The 20,086-nt window shown below is 47.8% G+C and overlaps 1 protein-coding gene across 3 annotated transcripts in view; it reads right to left on the reverse strand.

Moving 5' to 3' along the window:
* Positions 1-20,086, reverse strand: part of Hsepi (D-glucuronyl C5-epimerase) — a 386,331-nt gene that overhangs the window by 252,720 nt on the left and 113,525 nt on the right. The window contains exon 1 of one of the 3 annotated variants that reach the window (XM_071671695.1): positions 9,687-10,081. The exons of the other annotated variants lie outside the window; for them this stretch is intronic. The gene's annotated coding sequence lies outside the window, so the exon portion shown is untranslated. Of the gene's footprint in view, positions 1-9,686; positions 10,082-20,086 lie in introns of those variants that run through there. 3 annotated transcript variants of the gene reach the window in all.

Consider the following 20,086-nt stretch of genomic DNA (forward strand, 5'->3'; position numbering starts at 1 on the left):
CTGCATTAATAGAGTCTTTGACCTTTAAAAGGAGAGGGAACAAAAAATTTAATATCTATGAAACTAACATTAGCAAGTCGATCAAATGAATTCCACACCTTTGGTATATGTTCGACACTAACTTCATATCTCCAGGGTATTTAAATATGTTGGTGAATACCTAATGAATAATATGTTGGTGAATATTTAATGAATAATATGTTGGTGAATATTTAATGAATAATATGGTGAATATTTTATGAATAATATGTTGGTGAATATTTAATGAATAATATGTTGGTGAATATTCAATGGATAATATGTTGGTGAATATTCAATAGATATGTTGGTGAATATTCAATGGATAATATGTTGGTGAATATTTAATGAATGATATGTTGGTGAATATTTATTGAATATGTTGGTGAATAGTCAATGGATATCATGTTAGTGAATAATCAATGGATAATATGTTAGTGAATATTCAATGGACAATATGTTGGTGAATATTTAATGAATAATATGCTGGTGAATATTCACTGTTATATTCAATCTTAACAGTTTTAAGATCAACGATGGTAAGGGGACAGACGCCTCTTAACAACCTGGATATATCTGTCTAACAAGCGTACTAGCCTCGTAGCCATGTCGTCAAAGGGAATAAGAGTGATTATAAGGTAATCTCGATCATCAATGTGCCAGGATGTAGTTTTGTTATACCAAACCCACCCTTGATCGCGATGGTACGACCTTTGAGCACGAGGGTACGACCCTTGAACGCGATGGTACGACGCTTGTTCACGACGGTGCGACCCTTCAATACGACGGTACGACCCTTGAATACGACGGTGCGACCCTTGAATACGACGGTGCGACCCTTGTGCACGAAGGTACGACGCTTGTGCACGACGGTGCGACCCTTGTGCACGACGGTACGACCCTTGTGCACGAGGGTACGACCCTTGTGCACGGCGGTACGACCCTTGAACACGACGTGCGACCCATGCGCACGACGGTGCGACTTTTGGTTATGATAACGTGGCGTTTTGACAACGCATAAAGCTCGTGTTAAGATCCCAGGCCATCATACCCAAGGGTCGTGCTGTCGTGTCCTGGGGGTCGTGACGTCGTGCACAAGGATCGCACCGTCGTGCACAAGGGTCGTACCGTCGTACACAAGGATCGCACCCTCTCAAGGGTCGCTCCGTCGTACACACGGATCGCACCGTCGTGCACAAGGATCGTACCGTCATGCTCAAGGATCGCACCGTCTCAAGGGTCGCACCGTCGTGCACAAGGATCGCACCGTCGTGCACAAGGGTCGCACCGTCGTACACAAGGGTCGCACCGTCGTGCACAAGGATCGCACCGTCGCGCACAAGGGGTCAACAGAGTGAAGAACACGTACTGACAACCAGGCCAGGCCAGTAACTGAGCCACCTCTATCATAATTAGACAAACAACACGAACCCCACACCATAAACAAACAAGCAAATCTAATCTTCGACAAATAAACTTACCCAAGCGTAGGGGAAAAAACACACGTACACACACACACACACCTAAAACCTTATACATCATGTATACATATGTATATATACACACACACACACTCGTCTTAACGAATACATATACATACAAGAAGGGGAGCACAGTGGAGACACACACACACACACACACACACTCGAGGAAAGATATAATCATTGAGAGATAATGTAATACAATGGTGCCCTGTCCCAGTTGGCCGGGATGTGATGGCGCCCCACAGCTCACGCATTAACCCTAACCCATTACACATTAACCTCAACCACTTACCAATTACCCCTAGCCAATTAAAAATGAACCAGACCCCCATTATCAAACCGGCCGGTTACCAATTTACATATACCAAGTATACGGGGACCAGACCCCCATTATCAAACCAGCCGGTTACCAATTTACGTATACCAAGTATACGGGAACCAGACCCCCATTATCTAACCGGCCGGTTACCAATTTACGTATACCAAGTATACGGGAACCAGATCCTTTCCCGTACAGCCCAGGCAATACCAATTTAACCAAACCAATTTATACATGATCTCAATTTACCATCAACTACCCCCAGCCAATTATCAATTAACGTGAACCTAATCCCATTATCCCCAGCGAATTAATCACATGACCGCACCTCCAGCCAATTACCTATTAATCCAGCTCCATTACCAATCATCCTAGGCAATTACAAATTAGCCATACCAACTGCATATCAATCAAACCCACTACCCATTAACCCAATCCATTAACCCACCAACCTAGCTCACACTGTTCATTAATACACTCAATTACCACGACACATAAACCTAACCCATTAAAAATTAATCTAACTCTTTAATCCACCCATGGTATATTAATCCAACCCATTAATCCACTCACAACCCCGTCCAGTCAGCACAACCCATAACTATTGACCTAACCCCCATTACCCATTACTGTAAACCATTTACAAATGATCCAAACACAACAGCAGCAGATCTGGACAATTTACATTTTTTTACAGCGTCTGCAGTGTTGCTGGGCCTACAGAAAACCAGGAGTGGATTTACAGACAACACTTAACGTATTAGAAAACGGGGGGGCTGTGTTTACAGAAACGGTAAGTCCAACAGAAAATGAAAATACGTTTAGAGAAACAGTAAACGCAACGGAAAATGGAAGTTTTAAGGGAAAAGTTTACGCTATAGAAAACGAGAATAAGTTTTTAGAAAAGTCATATGCAATAAAAAACGAAGCATGGGTTTGCAGAAAGAGTGAGTGCAACAAGAAAAAAGGAATAGGTCGATGAAAAAGGAAACAAAAACAAAAAATTGGACCGACATAAGAAAAAGTAAATGCAACAGAAAACGAGAATAGCTCCTACTGGAAAAGTGAGCAACGAAAAACGAGGAGCGGGTCTGTATACGACTCAATAGAAAAAGAAACAAAAAAAAAACCGAGAAATGGTTCTGTAGAAAATAGGACACAACAGAAAACGGGGATTACGTTCGCACATACGAACGGACTTTATTAAAGTTCACGAACACGGGGAAAAAGTATTCCCATACACACGTACAAATGTATATGTCTGTGTATGTATATGCATGTATACGTTGAAATGTATAGCTATGTACATGTGCGTGTGTGGGCGTTTATGTATATACATGTGTATGTGGGTGGGTTGGGCCATTTTTTTTCGTCTGTTTCCTTGCGCTACCTCGCTAACGCGGGAGACGGCGATTAAGTATGTGTGTGTGTGTGTGTGTGTGTGTGTGTGTGTGTGTGTCAGATGCCACTGGAGTGGGCCACATGACTGATCCACTTTACTGTTCTAGCCGGCGAGGGGTAAGGTATATACGTACAGTAGGTGGGTAGAGGCAAGGCGGTAAGGCCGGAGAGAGAGAGAGAGAGAGAGAGAGAGAGAGAGAGAGAGAGAGAGAGAGAGAGAGAGAGAGAGAGAGAGAGAGGACTGCGTCACAGAATGAGATAAGAGATAAGATGCCAAAACAGAACAGGGGACACTGTTGTCCAAGCCGAGGGCACTGAGTATACCACTACCATCACCACCACTACTGCTACGTAAACAACAACAACTACTACCACTACTGCTACGTAAACAACTGTTACTACTACTACGACAAGACCAAGTAATAATAATAATAATAATAATAATAATAATAATAATAATAATAATTTTTTTTTTGCTTTGTCGCTGTCTCCCGCGCTTGCGAGGTAGCGCAATAATAATAATAATAATAATAATAATAATAATAGTAGTAGTAGTCGTAGTAGTAGCAGCAGTAATATCAATAATAATAATAATAATAATAATAATAATAATAATAATAATAATAATAATAATAATAACAATTCCAATAATGATAACAATAATAATAGCAATAATCACACGACAGTAATATGTGGGATAGCATTATCTTCCGATGGTCCAGGGGGGAGAGGTAAGGGGAGGAGGAGGGAGGACTGGGAAATACTAAGTCAGCAAGGATGAAAGCAGAGAGACCGAGCGATAATATCATCAACCTTAAAGCCTGCTGACATACGAACGATGAATCTGTATCAATATAATGTTACACTGTGAGGGGCGGAATGGCGAACACGTAAAATGAAATGATAAACAGAAGATGGAAGTTACGATGAGCCACAATAACTGAGGAATCAAAAACATGAGGAAAACTGATGGATGAAGGAGATCATGATAATCAGCCATTGAACAGGAATTATATACAGAGATCATTATAATCAGCCATTGAACAGGAATGATATACAGAGATCATGATAATCAGCCATTGAACAGGAATTATATACAGAGATCATTATAATCAGCCATTGAACAGGAATTATATAAAGAGATCATTATAATCAGCCATTGAACAGGAATTATATACAGAGATCATTATAATCAGCCATTGAACAGTAAATTATATAAAGAGATCATTATAATCAGCCATTGAACAGGAATTATATACAGAGATCATTATAATCAGCCATTGAACAGGAATTATATCAGGATGGGAAAGAGGAAAAATAAAGGGGGGGGGGGGGATGAAGAAAGGGTTGAGAAATCTTAAAAAAAAAAGAAAAAAAACAAATATTAATCTTTTTAACTTTTCAGGACATTAAACATATCTATCAAGAGATGAACTAGTATTATACCAGGTGACCTTTACGATTACACTCGACCATCCTTGTAATCATATCCCACTGACCTTTAAGCATTATACTAAGCGATCTTTACGATCGGATGATGAAAAAAATCTCTCTATATATAATCGTTCTCGAGAAGCCACCTTTAAAACCATACCCAGTGACCTTTCCAATGACACCCGATGACCTTTACAATCATACTCAGTGACCTCTGTACTTTATATACACACAGCCCCTTAGATAACTAGAACACCCCAGTGACCTAGTATGACCACACGTAGTATACCCCGTACAATCATACTCGGTGACCTTCATGACCCATGCCAGTGACCTCTGCAATCAATCACTTACACTCAGTGACCTTTATTCTCAGTGACCTAGGAGAATCGTCTTCTCCAGAGCCGACCGTGTCAAGGACTGTGAGCGAGCTGTGATACGCAAAGTACAAATACAGCAATCAAAAGGATGGACAAACGAAAATACAAAGTACAATATTTTGCGTAGTAACAGTCCTACTCTTGTATTCTTATTGGAAATAATATCAACCCAGTATTAGTATTATCATTATTATTATTATTATTATTATTATTAGTAGTAGTAGTAGTAGTAGTAGTAACATTAGTAGTAGTAGTAGTAATAGCAGTAGTAGTAGTAGTAATAGTAATAGTAGTAGTAATAGTAGTAGTAGTGATAGTAGTAATAGTAGTAGTAGTAATAGTAGTAGTAGTAAGTAGTAGTAGTAGTAGTAGTAGTAGTAGTAGTAGTAGTAGTAGTAGTAGTAGTAGTAGTAGTAGTAGTAGTAGTAATAGTAGTAGTAATAGTAGTAGTAGTAATAGTAGAAGTAGTAATAGTAATAGAAGTAATAATAGTAGTAGTAATAGTAGTAGTAATAGTAGTTGTAATAGAAGTAGTAGTAATAGTAGTAGTAGTAATAATAGTAGTAGTAATAGTAATAGTAGTAATAATAGTAGTAGTAATAGTAGGAATAATAGTATTAGTATTAGTAGTAATAATAGTAGTAGTAATAGTAATAGTAGTAATAATAGTAGTAGTAATAGTAGTAGTAGTAGTAGTAGTAGTAGTAGTAGTAGTAGTAGTAGTAGTAATAATAATAATAGTAGTAGTAATAGTAGTAGTAATAGTAGTAGTAACAGTAGTTGTAATAGTAGTAGTAGTAGTAATAGTAGAAGTAGTAATAATAGTAGTAGTATTAGTAATGGAAGTAGTAATAGTAGTAGTAATAGTATTATCAGTAGTAGTAGTAGTAGTAGTAGTATCATTATTATCATTATTACTCATAATGACTCTCACAACATTATCTTTCCATGCCCTCCTAAGAGATAAGGATCAGTTCACCTGTCATCCCACTGAGCCAATTCAGAGATAAGCGAGATATCAGGTTATCACACACCTCGCATCTGTAAACACCCTGCACAGTTAGCTATATCAAAATTTAGATAGAGCTCTTCCCTATCCTATCCATAGTCTGCATCTATCCATGCCTACTGGCGTATATCTATCCCTAATCTATCCACACACTGTTCTCTTATCCATCCCCAAGGTATGTCTATCTCCAGTCTACCCCCATACACACTTGCGTCTATTCACTCCGTCAAATATCCCTATCCCTGAGCTATCCACAGACACACACTGCAATCTATCCTATCCACTCTTCTCACATAAGCAACCTTCACATCCACTCTAAGAACCAGCCATATTTTCACCTATCTATAACTAGTAAATCTATAACTTCTATATTTGCAGTCAACCTTCTATCTATCTATCTATCTATCTATCTATCATCTACTAACCCGACTGACTGTGTAATCTTATATCTACCCCCCTTTTTAACAAGCCCTATCTATCACGTATCTACTCTGGCGTCACCCTATTTCCCGTCAAAGAAGTCTCTCTCTCTCTCTCTCTCTCTCTCTCTCTCTCTCTCACACACACACACACTCTAATCTAAACAAACTACCCTCCCTGAAATCACCCACACCTATTTACGTTCTCATTCATCATCCAGTCCTATTAACACACCATTACACCTCCTATTACGTCCCATTACAGCCACACCAGCCCGCCTCTCCTGTCGTGGCCCCTTCCATCTTATGTGGGAATTGGTTCTAAATTGGGGATGTGGCCAAGACTGGCTAACTCCTCGTGAGTACAATTGGGCAATTAAGAAAACTTCGATATTTCAACCTTCAAATCGTAATACAGATGAAGGATAATAATAATAATAATAATAATAATAATAATAATAATAATAATAATAATAATAATAATCTTATCATTATTGCTATCATCATTATCATTACTATTATTATCATTATTATTATTATATTATTATTATTGTTGTTATTTGTTAGTTATTATTGTTGTTTGTAGGTTACAAAAGACCCGATATACTTAGCCTACGAGTCACACATCTGTACTGTTGTTGCAATTATGGGGTTGTAGTGAGACGACCGCGGTGCATCTGTTGGGTGGTTGTGGAGGGGATTGTCATTATCAAGTGATCTTGGGACAGACTGTGGAGGGGAAGGTGCAGGAGGGGTGTGGAGTGGTTGTGAGGTACTTAAGGAGTGATTGTCTGGCATGTGTGGACTGGTTGTGAGGTGTATGTGGAGTGGTAGGGGAACGGGGCCGTGTGGTAGTTGTGGATGAATTGCGAGGTGGTTGTGGAGTGGTGGTACAGTAGCTACAAACTGAAGTGGTTGTGAAGTGGTGATGAGACAGACGTCAGGTGGTTGTGACAGGGACGTCGTTGTTTGTGGGAGTGGTTGTCAAGTGGTTGTGGGGAGGAGAATATCAGGTGGCTGTGAAGTGGTCGTCCGGTGGTTTGTGGGAGTGGTTGTCAGGTGGTTGTGGACGGGCTGTCAAGAGGTCATGGAGTGGATATCAAGTGGTTGTGGAGTGGTTATCAAGTGGTTGTGGAGTGGTTATCAAGTGGTTGTGGAGTGGTTATCAAGTGGTTATGGAGTGGATATCAAGTGGTTTGTGGAGTGGATATCAAGTGGTTGTGGATGGTTATCAAGTGGTTATGGAGTGGATACCAAGTGGTTTGTGGAGTGGTTATCAAGTGGTTGTGGAGTGGATATCAAGTGGTTGTGGATTGGTTATCAAGTGGTTATGGAGTAGATATCAAGTGGATGTGGAGTGGTTATCAAGTGGTTATGGTGGTTAGCAAGTGGTTGTGGAGTGGATATCAAGTGGTTAAGGAGTGGATATCAAGTGGTTGTGGAGTGGTTATCAAGTGGTTGTGGAGTGGTTACCAAGTGGTTTGTGGAGAGGTTATCAAGTGGTTTGTGGAGTGGTTATCAAGTGGTTTGTGGAGTGGTTATCAAGTGGTTTGTGGAGTGGTTGTCCAGTGGTTTGTGAAGGGGGATCGTCAGGCCTCCCAGCCACCTGCATCGGGGCCACCAGGCCATTCCTGTGTGTGCCTTAAAGGGGCAGGTATCACAGCCCCGTCCCCAACCCCCCCTACTCCACCTGGCCAGGCCAGAACCAGTCCCAAACACAGGATCAGTCCCCACGCTCACGCCAGCCCAGCCCACACGGCCCCAACACTCGGCCATATACCCATACCTACAACATGGCCGAGCCCCGACCCATCAACATGGCCATGCTGATCGACCCCACCACATGTCCCAAGCTCAGACCCATCCCCGCTTGGCCAGGCCCAACCCGACCTTGTGGCCAACTCCAGCCCCTCCACGACATGGCCAACTCCAGCCCCTCCACGACATGGCCAACTCCAGCCCCTCCGACACATGACCAACACCAGCCCCTCCACCACATGGCCAACTCCAGCCTCTCCACCACATGGCCAACTCCAGCCCCTCCACCACATAGCCAACACCAGCCCCTCCACGATATGGCCAACTCCAGCCCCTCCAAGACATGGCCAACACCAGCCCCTCCACCACATGGCCAACTCAAGGCCCTCCAAGACATGGCCAACACCAGCCCCTCCAACACATGGCCAACACCAGCCCCTCCACCACATGGCCAACACCAGCCCCTCCACCACATGGCCAACTCCAGCCCTTCCACCACATGGCCAACTCCAGCCCCTCCACCACATGGCCAACTCCAGCCCCTCCACCACATGGCCAAGCCATGGCCCCAGACATTAACCTTCCAGGCAAGTAGCGCAGGCAGGAGTTGGCCCCGCGCTCTGCCAAATGAGCAGGTGGAGCCGTTGGCCCACTTCCGGACGGCGAGGTGGGCAATACATGCGGGCAGGTGGGTACGTGGGTGGGTGGGTGGCTAAATGAGAGGAGGCAAGTGGGTAGATGGGTGTGTGTATAGGTTGATGAGTCCGTCAGTGGGTAGAAGGGTCGGTGAGTTGGCATATGGTTTTGGCAGCGGGTAGATGGATATGTCAATGGGCAGAGATGATATGTCAGCGGGTAGATGGGTGTGTCAGTGTGTAAGTGGGTTTGTCACTGGGTAGATGGGTGCGCCAGTGAGTAGACGGATCTATCAATTGGCACATGGATTTGTAAGTGGGTAGATGGGTCCGTCAATGGTGGGTGGACAGGTAAGCCATTGGGCAAATGGGTAGGAGAGAGAGAGAGAGAGAGAGAGAGAGAGAGAGAGAGAGAGAGAGAGAGAGAGAGAGAGAGAGAGAGAGAGAGAGGCGTACCCCCAACATCCTATCAACAGTCAACCACAACAGGATCTGGGTAACAGAGCCAATACAACAGGAACTGAGCAACAAGAACTGGGTAACAACAGGAGGTACACAGCAGGCTCAGAGAAACAGGACCCGGGGAAAAGGAAACTTGACAACAGGACGTGGGCAACAGGACCTGGGCAACAGGAACTGGACATACGGGAGTTAATTCCTACCCAAGAATCTATTGCCACCAAAATCATGACTGACAAAATGAAAGTACATAATGATCCACTCCAATGTATATCAATCTTAAAGGAGTATATATATATATATATATATATATATATATATATATATATATATATATATATATATATATATAAGGTGACGAGGGACGTACCTGCAGTGTGGATGACAGGCTAGGGGTCCTCAAAACGCCGGGTTTCGACCTGAGGACGACCCCCTCGCTACACCTGAACACACGACCAACCAGGTGGGAAAACACACACTCATGCACACACACTGTAGCGAGTTTTTTTGCCCCGTACACATGAGCTAGCTACACCACACCACACTACGTAGGTGCACCACAGCAGGAGTCCAGTCTGCACACGGAGGTGAGTTAGTTCCAGTGAGGGAGGAGGAGGAGGGTGGGGAAGTGAGGTGTGGGGGGTGTGTGTGTTGTGTGGCAGGGCCGGCAGCAGGAGCGGCGGTGGTGGTGGCGGCTGCTGCCCCGGGGATGCGTGCGCGGGCCCTACACGTCCTCTCTCTGTGGTGTCTAGCACCACACTGACGACAGCCGCCCGGGCTGTGCTGCCTGCTGCCGCCTCCTTCCTTGTACCCCGCCCCCACCGCCACCCACCACCTCCCATGCCACCCAACCACCCACCCACCACCACCACCACAACTACCACCGCCACCCACCCATCACCACCACCACCAACCCACCCACCACTAACGCTCCTCCTTGACCACCCTTGAGGGTACCAGTTAACAAGGGCTGGCCTTGGAAGACCCGGGAGTCGAACCATCGCACTTCAAAGGTCGCGTGTCCCTCCGTCGTGTACCGTCGTGCTTACAAGGACGGTACCGTCCCGGTGCGCACGCGTGCTGTACCGTAAGCGGGTGCTGGAACTGTGTCGCACTCGGGTACCGGCAGTGCCTGGCGTGGTGGAGGTGTGTGTGTGTGGCGGGGGAGTGGGAGGTGGCTACCGCGCTGGACTGGAGTCTGCAGTGCGGGTCGTGCCCATTTTTCATTAAGAAGATAGAGAAAGAGATGGATAGATAGAGAGAGAGAGAATGAGAGAGAGAGAGAGAGAGAGAGAGAGAGAGAGAGAGAGAGAGAGAGAGAGAGAGAGAGAGAGAGAGAGATAGGTTTAATACCTCCCCACAACGAGTTCACCAAGACATCAACAACACAGATCTGGTCATCCTGGGCCGCCCACAAACAACCCATCATCCTCCTCCTTCCCCACCACCCCATCCCCCCTTAACACCCCTCACTGCCACCCATCACCATCACCACCGCCCCATCAGCGGAGGGCAATGGAGCAGGAGGGAGGGAGATAAGCCCGGCTGGATCTTGTGTGGCTGGTGAGAAAGGTGACAGAAGCCTAGAGATAGCGGGGGGGGGGGGGGGGGGGAAGGGGGGGCTTCCAGCGACCTGCCCGACCGCAACAGTTTACTGGATCATCACTTACACCTGGGGGGGGGGGAGCCGGAGAGAGAGAGAGAGAGAGAGAGAGAGAGAGAGAGAGAGAGAGAGAGAGAGAGAGAGAGAGAGAGAGAGAGAGAGAGACGCAAACAACTCACACCTCGGTCTACCACCATCAAACGCGAGAAGCAAGTAACGCGTCTAATCAAAAGCTGTCTTACCACAACCCTCCAAGTCTTATACCACAAGATCAACCAACCAGTCGGCCACCCACCACCACCACACACCACACACACACACACGGATCAACACGACGGGAAAATAAGCCAGTCCAACACGACCATCATCACCACCATTAACACCCAGGCTCTCAAACCAAACCAACACCAGAAGAATAAGAGCCAACCTCATTCCGTAGTCAAGACAAGAGTGATTTGTTTACTCTCTTAGTTCGGGAAGCGTCCACACGGGCGGCGCTGGTCGACAACAACACCAACCTTCCACCTCCACCACCCACCCACACACCCCCGCCGCGCAGCCGTACACCAAAACCGTGTCACGAAATTCGTTCATTATGAATACTGTGTGGCGGAGGTGACATGGTCGACGGTGAAGTTGCCTCGTATGTGGAGGTGAGACGGGGAGGAATACAACAACGGGAGGGAGGGGGGTGGAAGGCAATTTACTCTCCCCCCAACCCCTCCTTTCAGGGTCATATGACCCTCCACGACACGTTGTGGGGCACAGACAGGCAAACCCTCCCCCCCTATCCTCTCGCGTCAAACCCCATGCTGGACGGAACTGTGGTCCCCCGTTTCTCTCCCCATCCCCCATCCCCCTCATTCCATATAGGGAATAGGTTCTGGTTTAGGGAGAGGAGAGGATAGGTTCTGGTCAAGTTAGGTTACGGTACGTTTGGGCAGACTGCCTTGGGCTGAGATTGGGTTAAGTTAGGTTAGAGTTATATTCGGTGGAGAGAGAGAGAGAGAGAGAGAGAGAGAGAGAGAGAGAGAGAGAGAGAGAGAGAGAGAGAGAGAGAGAGAGAGAGATGATCCGGCCTCGTGTGTATATATACATAAATATAAAACTTCCCGCAAGCAGCACATTAAACATTCTTACAAGGTCAAGTCAAACGCATCACACGCAACACAACAGGAAACACTTCATGATGCTCGGACCCCTCGCAACACACACACACACACACACACACACACACACACACACACACACATCCCTGCACAACAAAACACCAGAGATACAGTGTTGCGTCCAGTGTAGCACACGGAAGCATTACGGCATGACAAGAGAAAATAAGAATATGGTCAATTTCGTCGTCGTGTGTCTGGCAGACACACGACGACGCGATATCGTACTGGATAGGTTTTGAAAGCCATGGGTCTTTTGGGTTTACCGAATAACGGATACAGTCGAACTTTATAGTATAAGAAAAAAAAAAACGTTGCTGTGACGATGTGGAAAAACGTTATTTTTGAGCCATTTACGACGAGGTAAACATAGGGCAGTCCACCATACTTAACCAATTCATGGAAAGTAATATAAGGCTCATTTATCTGAGTTACCAATCTATGAGGAAAAAACAAAACTGGGAGTACCTTACATTACCCAAATCATAAGAACATGAAAATGGGGGAAATCGCTCGTTCACCGCAATTTCACGAGAACATAAAATGAGGGAGGGAAGGGGGGGGGGGGGTGAGGGGAGGACGAATCCTGCCTCACCGACGAATGGCAACAGAAAATGAGGAAATGTCGTCACATGTCACCAGAATCACGAGATGATAAAAAAAACGTGGAAATCGGTCATATACGTCACCAACATGAGATACCATGAAACAAGAACAGGTTATAAAACTGACTTCATCCAATTAAAACGTATGAAAAAAAATGTAGTCTAGTGTTTGTGAGACGTTTTATGTGTGTGTGTGTGTGTGTATATATATATATATATATATATATATATACATATATATATATATATATATATATATATATATATATATATATATATATATTATATATATATATATATATATATATATATATATATATATATATATATATGAAGAATGGGGTGTATCTAGCTGCCATCTGGCGTCGGGCAAGTGAAGTACCCTTCAACACAAGAGGCTTTCCGTTCGAGTCTCATGTGGATTGAAGGTATGTGGCCATGTTTACATATACTTATCCGAGGGTTTGGAAAACAGTCGTGGGCTACACACACACACACAGCCACGCACACACACACACACACACAGACACACACACAAACAGCCACATACACACACACACACACACACACACGGCCACGACAGTTGAGTGTAAACAAAGATTCTGTTTTCACTAACACAGTCCGAAATCTCGAATTACAACATCCTTCCAATCAACAGACAACACAGCCAGCCACGGAAGACGATGAAGGGGTGGACGGTAGAGAGAGAGAGAGAGAGAGAGAGAGAGAGAGAGAGAGAGAGAGAGAGAGAGAGAGAGAGAGAGAGAATCGGGTCATCAGCGACCAGAATGAACAATGAGGACATTTGCAGTGGAGAGACGCGGGTCATACATCCACTAATCATTGTACTCATTTGTCATCGTCTTACCTCAAAACCTCCTCCCTGGTACCCGCCGTGCACACTGTGCACGGCGGATACGACCCCTTGAGCACGACGGGTAAGACCCCTTGAGCATGACGGGTACGACCCCTTGAGCACGACGGGTATACGACCTCCTGAGCACGGCGGTACGACCCCCTGAGCTTCGAGCGCGCGGCGCTGAACTGAGCCACAAAGGCCCGGGGTTCGAATCCTCTGCAGTTAAGGAACGCGCTTAGCAAGGTCATTGGTGTTGTTCCAGATGGGTCAAGGTCTCCTTCCAATACCACTACACTTATTGGAGATCTTATGTACCATTCCTGACGAAGGCCCTCACCAGACCTGACGACGACCCTCACCATCTGACGAAGGCCCTTACCACCTAACGAAGGCCCTCACCACCTGACGAAGACCCTTACCACCTGACGAAGGCCCTCACCACCTGACGAAGACCCTTACTACCTGACGAAAGCCCTCATCACCTGACGAAGACCCTCACCACCTGACGAAGGCCCTCACCACCTGACGAAGGCCCTCACCACCTTACGAAGGTCCTCACCACCTGACGAAGGTCCTCACCACATGACGAAAACCCTCACCACCTGGCGAAGACCCTTACCACCTGACGAAGGCCCTCACCACCTGACGAAAGCCCTTACCACCCACCTACCTACCTCCCTGACTACGATGTCAGTAGCACACTGGGGTAACCACCATCTGTGCCGAAACGACGATCAATATTCAATACCTCAAGGGGCAATTTCCAGTCAGATGGAACAAGGGGGATAACGAGAGGGGAAGGGGGGGAGGGGAAAGGAAGGGAAGGGGGAGGGGGGAGGTGGAAGAGGAGGAGGAGGAGAATCTCTTGCATACCAAGGACTGACGGTGGCGTGAAAAGAAGGGGGTTTCGGTCGACGACATAACGACACACTGGCGAATCCGTAAACACGACAGCCATCTAACGTGCGGCACGTTCCCCCTCGATCAACAATAACTCACGACACACACACACACTCACGTTCCAGCGCACGACACACATACACACTCACGTTCCAGCGCACGACACACACACATACACACTCACGTTCCAGCGCACGACACACATACACACTCACGTTCCAGCGCACGACACACACACATACACACTCACGTTCCAGCGCACGACACACATACACACTCACGTTCCAGCGCACGACAAACACACACACTCACGTTCCAGCGCACGACACACCTACACACTCACGTTCCAGCGCACGACACACATACACACTCACGTTCCAGCGCACGACACACATACACACTCACGTTCCAGCGCACGACACACATACACACTCACGTTCCAGCGCACGACACACCTACACACTCACGTTCCAGCGCACGACACACATACACACTCACGTTCCAGCGCACGACACACCTACACACTCACGTTCCAGCGCACGACACACATACACACTCACGTTCCAGCGCACGACACACATACACACTCACGTTCCAGCGCACGACACACATACACACTCACGTTCCAGAGCACGACAAACACACACACTCACGTTCCAGCGCACGACACACCTACACACTCACGTTCCAGCGCACGACACACATACACACTCACGTTCCAGCGCACGACACACACACACACACTCACGTTCCATAACCCTTCTTCGAGGCCTTCAGGGAACCTATCTACTGCATCTACAGGTATTCGAACCCTCAGACTTAGGACAGGACATTATGTAGACCATAGGTTTGACAGCCACAAAGGGAGGGGAGGAGGGGTGGAGATAATAGGGGAAGTGGGTGGGGTGGGGTGGGGTATGTGGGTCTTTGGACGTTCCCAGGTGGTGAGGGTAGGGGGTGGGTTGAAGGTAGGTGTCGACATTCGACCACAGGCACAGGACGCGACACCAAAGAGACTGTGGTAATGGGTGTATTAAAGACGCGAAGTGATACACACAGGTCCGGCTCTGCTGGAGAGAGAGAGAGAGAGAGAGAGAGAGAGAGAGAGAGAGAGAGAGAGAGAGAGAGAGAGAGAGAGAGAGAGACAGCTGGCGCAGGCCCGGCAACCAGCTGGGTATTGACGCTATAGTCCGGAACACGTGCTGGTCCATAACACTAAGACCCCCACCCCCCATCCCCAACAAGACCATCCCCCCCCGCCCCCGCCCCCCTCAAGCCTGGACCACCCCCCCCCCCCGGACAGGACCACCACCATCCAACTCAGGAGGAAGAGAGAAAAAAAAATAAAAAAACAACGAAAGAAAGAAATAATAAGGGAAAGAACGAGAAAGGGGAGAATACGGGGAAGGAAACATAGAAATAGAGAGAAAGTGACATAGAGAAAGAGGAAGAAAGACAGAGAAAGAGATACGAAAAGAGAAAGACAGACGCAGAGAAATTACATTCCCAAAGGGAATCTACGTTGAGACTTTGCCCAAAGGCGGGGCTAGCTAACGCGTAGCGCTCACCGCAGGGAGACTCAGAATCGTCAAGGACGAGTCGTGGTGAGGTCAAGGGTGTCGTCCAGGTCAGGTGCGAGACGAAGAGATGGTGCGTTGGTGGAGTGAGAGCCAGCAGCCCACGTGTGGGGGGATCAGCAGAGCCAGAGAGATAAAAAGACAGCCAGCTACCTGGGCCAAGGAGTGACACTTGACAGCTTACTGAGGTGCGGTGCCACGGAGAAAGAGAAAGAGAAAGAGAGAGAGAGAGAGAGAGAGAGAGAGAGAGAGAGAGAGAGAGAGAGAGAGAGAGAGACATAAGGAAGTAAGGTAAATGAGCTAAATAATTCAAGCATGAGTTGTTCATTTTGCTCTCTCTCTCTCTCTCTCTCTCTCTCTCTCTCTCTCTCTCTCTCTCTCTCTCTCTCTCTCTCTCTCTCTACCACAAACACGGAGAATGTCCAGGAGACGCGGGCCTCCGCGAGTGCAGACCTCCCCCTCTCCCTCGAACAGGTAAATCCACACAACCATGGTAAGGTACTCATGGTACGGAGGTTCTCAATTCCACAGAGCAAGATCAGGGGAAGTTTGTAAGCCCATGGTCATGGGGACTCATGGACGGGATACGTTCAGGAAGTAGTATATATATATATACCAGGAAAATGCCTCCCTACCTTGTACCATCACCACCTCATCGAATGCCCCAGGATGACTGGGCTGAGGTGCAAAATGGGGGACATGTACGTGTGATACGCGAACTGGGGGTGGGGTTTGGGGTTGGGGTTGGGGTTGGGGGTTGGGGCTGGGGTTGGGGATTGGGGTGGGGTTGGGAGCTGGGGGTTGGGTTGGGTTGGGTTGGGGTGGGATGAGGATGGTGGGTTGGGGAGGTGCTCATGTGTTGCTGGAGTGTGGCTGTGTGGTGTCGGAAGGTCAGAAAGGGAGCAGAGATGACATGACCTCCAAAGAGGCGATTCGTATGACCGTGGACACGACACAGATCTTAACAGCCTAAGTGGTGGGGGGGGAGGGTAACCTAACCTAACCTGAGATGTGGCGTTCAGCAGCCAAACAGCACGACACTGTGATGAGAGAGGGGTTCTGTGATATGGCCAGTGAATGAGCATGAACCTAAGGTGCCTTAAGCTTCAAATACAAAGAAAAAAAAAAAAAAGGAAGGTAAAGAGAATAAAAAAAAATGAGGAAGGAAAGAATGGTTTAGTGAGTGATGTCAGAAAAACGAGAGAGACGAACAACGAGAAGTAAACAAAAATATGGGCGACACTCAAGCCAACTTGTATTGGTAAGGTATGCGAGAGGAAGGTACGAGTAATCACACCATGAGAACCGAAGAGCAAAGATGATTCCTCCTTCCCGAAGGACATTTTCTACAAAGCAACACAAGAGTCCAATAGAGCTTTCCCATCCATCCATCCATCCATCCACCCAGCAAGGGTGAATCTGTCAGTCCGGGAGCAGTTCATCCGGCAATGGGAGTCCGAGGGAGGTGATCAGACGGAGGAGGGACTTGATGACACACACACCTTCGTACGGTGGGACCATACGGCATGACAAGACTCATCATCTGTAACCCCGCCCGTCGCAGCTCGGTATATCAGCCAGCAGCACCACCAACCCCCCCTGGTATGCGGCTCCGGATGCACCAGACTGTTTGAGCCCCCTGCTGGCATGACTAAATAACTAATGCAAGGCGGGCTGAGTCTGCTACACTGTGGCAAGAACTCGTCATATTTCATACATATTTTTTTTCCCCCCTTGCAAATCCGAGGGAGAGAGACAGGGAGACTGATGTAATGTTCTGTACTACATGGGCTGGGGGCAGGCAAAGGCCAGGTGTGTACAACACGTGTGTGTGTGTGTGTGTGTGTGTGTGTGTGTGTGTGTGTCAGTGTCGCTCTCTCTAACACTTCCTGCGTCACTTCCGCCTTTCCCTGGGTCTAATTCGCCGCGCAATGGCGTGTCTCTCTGCCAAGGATTACCCTCGTATGCAGATCACTCGTGTGGTATTCTCCCACCTCGCACACTAGGAGGACGCATCGTCCATCTCCCCCTGTGCCTTAAGATCCCCCCCTCCAGACGAACACTCGATCACCACGGGGATTCTAACTCGCCTCGGTAATTGCGACGGTTCCCCCTTGATCATCGATGGCGGACAAACGTATACGAGACCTTGCATCATCATCTACTCTCTCTCACAGGACACAGCAATAGCTGTGTTAAGGGGGAGGAGGAGGAGGAGGAGGAGGAGGGAAGGAAAGAGGACACGGGTGGTGATGGGAGTTTATCCAAGGGCGCATAGTCGCACCCCAGCCAGGTTCGAGACAAGGGTCCTCCTCCTCCTCCTCCTCCTCCCTCACCCCCTAGGAATGTCATGATTCCTATCGCCTTTCTCATCATCTTGCAACTGCAGGTCGTCTTCAAATATGCTTCCTGCTCACTTGTGACGCATCTTTCACCACACTAGAGCAAGACCTGTTAGATTCCTTCGATCACCCCGGCGTATGCGCTTTCACTTCTTCTTTCATACTTCCTTCACTTCCCTGACGTCTGTCTGGAGGAGGTCGAGAATACCTTGAAAGTGACGAACGCTCTCTCTCTCTCTCTCTCTCTCTCTCCCCACAGCGAGGTCAATATACGAGGACATGACCTCTGGGTGGGGGGGGAGAGGTGACCTCTGTCCTGCATCCTACAGGAGGTCATGTATGTGTGTCCACCAGGTCTGGTTGCCTGCGGCCACATCCTCTGGCAGCCCGCCCCGGGATGAGGTCAGGTCAGGTCAGGCCATAAGAGCCACTACAGAGTTGGGAACAGAAATCATTAGGTGAGCGTCCAGCTGCAGTCGTCCCTCAGTCCTTAGATTAAAGGTGAGCCCGCCATAAGGGGGTCTGGCTACAAGCCTTGCTGGGGCCTCTTGCCACACCAGGTGTGTGTGTGTGTGTGTGTGTGTGTGTGTGTGTGTGTGTGTGTGTGTGTGCACCAGCTGCTGGCTCCATCCACCACACCACATGACACCTCCCCATGACAGACAGGTTAAGGGGAAAGGAACCCCTTGACACCTTTAAGGCCCAGGGGGGGAGGGGGGCTTGAAGGGGGAGGGAGGGAGGGGGGAAGGGGGGGTTTGGTGGGTTTAAGGTACCGGCCCTTGACAAGGTTTAAAGGGACTACTGGGGATTGACAAGTTAAAGCACCCGACTCTTTCGACAAGCTGTGGCACCAGCCACTAATAGGAACAAGCACTTGCCTTTCTTTGACAGGGTTAAGAATCCCTGTCAGGTTAAGGCACGAACCCTTGACAGGTTACGACACTGGGCTCCCTCTCTTTGGGTCTTGACAGACTCAGGGACACGTGTGCTGGGTCCCTCCTCTCACAGGCAACGTTTTATCGGTCCCTGTGTGAGACAGAGGCCCTGGGAGACGACAGTCCTCCAGAGAGAGAGAGAGAGAGAGAGAGAGAGAGAGAAACTTGAACCTGATTCTTATGGGCCAGCCCATCATACCTGTGGATCGTGCCGTCATGCTCAAGGGTCGTACCGTCGTGCTCAAGGGTCGTACCGTCGTGCTTAAGGGTCGTACCGTCGTGCTCAAGGATCGTACCGTCGTGCTCAAGGGTCGTACCGTCGTGCTCAAGGGTGGTACCGTCGTGCTCAAGGGTGGTACCGTCGTGCTCAAGGGTGGTACCGTCATGCTCAAGGGTCGTACCGTCGTGCTCAAGGGTGGTACCGTCGTGCTCAAGGGTCGTATCGTCGTGCTCAAGGGTCGTACCGTCGTGCTCAAGGGTCGTACCGTCGTTCTCAAGGGACGTACCGTCGTGCTCAGGGGTCGTAACGTCGTTCTCAAGGACCGTACCGTCGTTCTCAAGGGACGTACCGTCGTGCTCAGGGGTCGTAACGTCGTTCTCAAGGACCGTACCGTCGTGCTCAAGGGTCGTACCGTCGTGCTCAAGGGTCGTACCGTCGTGCTCAAGGGTCGTACCGTCGTTCTCAAGGGGCGTACCGTCGTGCTCAAGGGATGCATTAACATACCAGACTACGTATATCAACTTGCCGAATGGAAAAGTCATTTAAAATCATAAGGGAGGAAA

The sequence above is a fragment of the Panulirus ornatus genome, chromosome 2, assembly GCF_036320965.1.
Source record: "Panulirus ornatus isolate Po-2019 chromosome 2, ASM3632096v1, whole genome shotgun sequence".
Classification (NCBI taxonomy): domain Eukaryota; kingdom Metazoa; phylum Arthropoda; class Malacostraca; order Decapoda; family Palinuridae; genus Panulirus; species Panulirus ornatus.